Below are 5836 nucleotides of genomic sequence, written 5' to 3'. Positions count from 1 at the left end.
GATGCTGCCTCTATTTACTTCTTCCTCCCCCACATAATTCTGAGTCCAGACTTCAGAAACTTACGTTTAGGAATTCAAATTTCCCAGATAAGACAACAAAATTCTCTGCCTATATATGTATATGTATACATTGTTGTGGAAAGAGCTAATGGCTACCAACAGGGTTGCTTTGAGAGTTTATATAGTATATATATATATATAAATAAACATAAAGCACCCTGCACACAGCAGGAACTTTGTAAGTGTGACTGGAGTGTACATATGTGTGTAGAGAAGGGCTGAGAAGAAATCACATCTTTGTTTTCTCCACATGTCCTCAAGTATAGGCACACAATGTTCTGCAGCTCATACTGGAATATAAAATAACAAACTTCTCAGCCAGGAAGGTGGTTCTGCCAGGTCTCCTCTGTGTCTGGGTGGATTCGTTTTTCCATAAACTTTATGGTCCTCTGCAAAGAATAACTACAAGTGCTGCAGATGTTGCAGGCTCCTGTGAGCAGATGTTCATGACTATAAAAATCTCAGGGAAATTATACCTCAGCCTTTTAAGTCAATGAGCTAAAACCCAGCATAATATTCTGGGCTCATTTATTATTTTCCCCCATTACAGCAGGCTGTGGCAATGAAGCAACTGCACTTCCTGGGGAGTAGCCCATAGGCACTGGAATCATAGATAAGCTCAGCTTGTCTGTGTCTTAGCCACTGGATTGTCTTTCTTCTGGGCTTAACTGAGAATACATACCATCTGGTACCAGAAAAGAAATACATTCAAAGACTTTCTGGGTAGCCAAGAAAGCACTACCTCTCCCACCTCTCTTCACACAGCAACTTCCAACCCCTCCACTGCCATTATCATCCATGTCAGGGGCATGGGAATCAAAGCATTAAAAGAGAGCTTTGGAGTTATTTAACCTTCCTCTTGTGCTTGAACCTAGAATAGTCTCACAAAAATTAGGTAGAATAATCATGAAGGCTTAAAAGGATTTTAGAAATAGCCATTAGAAAGAGCCAATGTGGATAGTAATGTCTTTGTCTTTACTGACACGCATGGGATTCCTGTTGGGAAATGTAATACACTGTAAAGATATATGTCATTCAATGTAATATAAACAAGATTATGATAATAGATAAAATTAAATAAAAAAAGAAAGAGCCATAGTCATGTCTAACTTCCTTCTTTACTTCCTTCCTTTCTCTCTCTCTCTTCTTCTTCTTCTCCCCCCCCCCTCTCTCTCTCTCTCTCGCTTTCAGTAAATGTAAGAAAATCTCTTTTGTTCACATATACCTCAGTGCCTAGACACTTTTTGTGGGGGGGGATCAGGTTATTTGTTTAAAGTTATGCATAATTTCTATTCAACAATAAGGACAGGGCATAACATTCTTACCACCATGAGTAAACAAGTGCACAGGCTGTTCTCCTCCCGCCCCCACCACCACCAAACCTCTCCTCCCTTTGTACAACCCCGCTTCCCAAGCTTAGAAGTACATGAGTAATGAATAACAATCTCCTTGGCATGGTGCTTCAACATTAGGCCAGGACATTGCAAAAAGCAGACTCTAAGTAACTTTCAAGAGCAGTCTCTTCAAAGGCACACTCTGCTCCTCCCTCAGACAACTAAACAGGGTGCAGATTGGTTCACAACCAGATTCCCTGCAGAAGGAATATACAGAGAGCAATATCTCTTAAAACAGAACTGGGGGGGAAAGTCACATAAAAATATTTCACCCACTTTAAATGCCAAAGGGGAGAAAAAGATTCCCAGGAAGGCAGGCGCTGAGAACCCTTTCTAACCAGCTAACAAATAGGCACTTCATTGCTGAGCCCATCCCAAGCAATGCAGCCAGTATCCACCCTGGTTCTGATGGTGGCAGTGGGTTAAGGTCCAGGTTCCCTTAGTTCATCCAAACTGGTTTGTCCATCGCTCACTTAAATGCAGTTTGTTTTCAAAAAGACATTGCCAAAGGCTTCTCTCACGGTCTGAGTGACTCACCAGATCATGAAGTAAACCAGGGTTGCTTAGTAAGGTTGGTGATCAGAAGGTGAAGAATTTCTCATTTGATGGATTCTGTTTTTTCTATGAAAATGATGACAAGTTTATTTCCTGTAACTTTAGTGCAGGTGGTGGTTGTGGGTGTGGTGGGGGGAATAGTACTTAGGAAAATGGAGAAGATTAAAATAACTCCTGCAGAAAATGGGAAAGAGAGCTATGGGAAAGAAAAAATATAACCAACTGTTTAAAACACATCACAGAACTGACTCAATAATTAAGTCAATTTTTTTCACTTGCACATCCATGTTTACTTCAGCATTATTCACAACTGTCAAGACATGGAATCAAACAAAACTCCCAAGAACAGATGACTGGATTGAAAAACTTGGCACATATACACTACAGAACACTGTTCAGCCACATGGAAAAAAAAAAAACAGAGAGAGATCCTGTCATTTGATGCAGTGGGCAAACCTAGAAGATTTAAGGCTACCCAAAGCAAGATAGATTATGAAAGACAGATTCTGCACCTCTGCATTCAATATATATTGAATGTCTGCATTTTATGGCAGAAACTGAAAGATTGAAAATTATAATAAGAGAGAAGGGCAGTGTAGACACCAGAGACTGTATAGTCAACAGTTGGGGGTAGTATAATAATTATGAAATAAGTGTCAATTTTATTGATCTTTTCAAAGACATAGCTTTTGTTTTTATTGACAGTTCTCTGTTGTGAAAAACAAACAGAGAAACTTATTTTCTATGTAATTAATTTCCATTCTAATCTTTGCTGTTTCCCTCATTCTGCTCACTGCAGGTTTAGTTCACTCTTGTTTTTCTAAGATTCCTAAGGTGGAAAGTTAGGTTATTGCCTAGAGATCTTTATTTCTAAAACGGAAAGCTATACATTTCAATGTACATACTGCATTAGCTACATGTCATTCATTTTTATTTATTACTTCCTTCAATTCTATCAGCTTTTACTTCATTTATTTGAGACTCTGTTGTTAGGTTAAAATATGTTTATTATTGTTGTATCTGCCTGATGAATTAACCCTTTCATTATTATAAAATTTCCTTCTTTGAGTCTAGTAACAATTGTTGTCTTAAAGTCTATTTTGTCTAACCACTCTAGTTCTTTTTGGTTACTGTTTACATGATATATTATTTTCTATTCTTTTACTCTTTTTGTGTCTTTGAATCTAAGATGTACCTCTTATAGACAGCATATTGTTGGATCTGTTTTTTAATACATTTTGACATCTCTTTCTTTTGATTAGAGTGTTTAATTCATTTATATTTAATGTAACTACTAATAATGTGGTATTTACATCTAACATTTTTCTATTTATTTTCTATATGTCTTAGGGTTTGTTTTTGTTGTTGTTCCTATATAAATCCATAACTGTCTTCTTTGGGTTAAACATATTTTGGGGTACCATTTTAATTCTCTTTTATTTCTTTTACTGTATTTTTTAGTCATTTTCTTAGTTATTGGGGTTTTATAACTAACAATTTATTTGCTGTTGTTGCTCTTCATTTAGTGACATTTCTGAACTAATTTTGTAAAGCCTATATTCTTTGTGATGTGTGGCCATTGATGTCTACTCAGCTTAATAATCTGCTAATGATTGAACATATATTTCCTTAAATGCCTTGAAGTAATAAATTTCTGAGTCTTTGCTGAGGGGCTCTCTTTGCATTATGGGACACACACTTTCAACTAGTCTGAGTGGTCTTACTATTCTTATCTAGATTTACCTACTTTCTTGAATTATTATAAGCCATTAATTAATTTACAAAACTAGTTTAGAACTCTGTCTTAGCCTTTCTTTCCTGCTTGTGCAAAACCTTAAGGTCAAGCAGAAATGAGTACTCAGGACCTCCTCAGTTTTTTCTTTAGCAATGTACATAGCCTTGGGAATGCAACCAAACCTATACATGTGTTTAGCCTTCTAGATATCAATGAATATTTCAGAGCTATTTTAAGCCCCCTATTGATATCGTATTTCCTAGTTTTTTCCTATAAGTTTTTTAGTTAGCTTATTTGTGCCAACTTTTATCACTGCCTCAGGCAGCCACAGTATTAAACAATTGCTGCTGATTGTTTTTGACAAATGTCCTTGAGGAGAAGGCTGTTCACACAGGATGAGCTCTGAGTCAGGTCAAATAAAGACAAGTCTTGTGAGTGAGATTTCCCAGGGAATTGTAAAATAGGTCAAATTATGACAGTTCTCTGAGAATGGGGCTTTGAAATAGCTCTAATTCTGTCCTGAATCATCTATTGACTGCTAGGCTACTGGTTATCACTGCAATTGAAGGCTATTGGTTTTCATGGCTAATACAGAACTGAGAAGAGAAGGATGGGAATAAGCGAAAGTTAAAAGACCAAAAAGCTCATAGTTCTTACCAAGATTTGATCATTTTTAAAAAAGAAAATATCAGGACCAGCAGGGGGTGTAATGCTGACTGCAGTTCAAGTCTTAAACCAGCAGCTTGAAACTCATGCCAGGTGCATGTGCATGTGTACCCAAAATCCTATGAGGAGAATGGAACAGAAGGTATTACAGCATGGCCATTCCCCTGGGGGTGATTTCTTGCTTTCTGTCTCTCTCTGGCTCAGATGAGTGCACATACTCTATAGCAAAAAATTGCTAAAAATAAAATAAGAAAAAAGTAAATATCCCCTGATGGCTGAAAGTACTTAGCTAATTTACAGAATTCTGAAAAAGTTTATTTTGATGATATTTACAAGTATTCTTGTTGCTTTTATGAAGGAGAGGATTTTTGGAAGTTCTTGATTCAACATTTCTAATGACATTACTCCCAGTAAGTTTAATTTTAAATGGTGCCTACAGTCTTTATCAGGAGTGAGATGGCTTAGCTAAAAGTGTGGAAATAAAGATGACCAGTGATTTTTTGAGTAGGTATTGCATTATTGTTTCCAATTATCCACCCATTCTTCTAGCCATGCCCTCTACCCTATGGCACTGCAGTTCTTACATCTAGGGATGGAGTATATTTCACTAGTCCATTGATGATGCTTCTTGGTCATGTGATATTCTTTGAGATGTGGAATGTGGACAAGAGTGAGCATGCCAGTTCTGAGCTTTAGCCTTAAAATAGTTGAAAATTGCACTCATCTTTTCTATGCTTCTGCCATTGTCATAAGAATATGTCTAGAAAGCCTGTTGGTCTAAGAAGATAGACAGACATAGGGGGCCAATCTAGACCTGACCTACAGTTTGCAGACAGCCAATCATGGTCTATGACATTCAAATGCCAGGTGACTCATAGGTATGTGAGCAAGAACAAATGATGTGAGCTACTGATTTTTGAAATTTTTTGTTATGCAGCATTATTTTGGCACTAGCTAATTGACACATACTGTTTTGGTCACATCTTAGAGTCTTCTCATTCTAAGAGCTGAATCACAAATGTATTTACCAGTTTCCTGTGCCACTACCACTTCTCCATATTAACAAATAGAAGAGATTGCTCCTCCTTTTCTGGACTAAGACAAAAAGCCATTTTAGATTTTCGTCAGTTAGAGTATAAATACCTGGTATAAAAGGTAACAACTACATTAGACCACGAAGCACACTCAAGCCAGTCTCCATCTCTCAGGGAAGTATCTAGCAAATCATTCCCCAGAGAGCAGAAACCAAAGGTCAAAATACCATATCTTTTATTCCAAAAGAAAAATGATCAATTCTTCCCTCTCTGGGATAACAATTTGCAACACAGAATGCAGTAATGGAAACTCATTTTCATTCCAAGGATTTTTCTCCAGAAAACAAGGTATTTCCTTTAGAGAAGTTTGATATCATAAATTCCTGATTGTA

This window comes from Tupaia chinensis, unplaced genomic scaffold (assembly GCF_000334495.1).
Source record: "Tupaia chinensis unplaced genomic scaffold, TupChi_1.0 Scaffold000567_1, whole genome shotgun sequence".
NCBI lineage: Eukaryota > Metazoa > Chordata > Mammalia > Scandentia > Tupaiidae > Tupaia > Tupaia belangeri.
Note: the sequence above shows the minus strand (reverse complement) of the source record.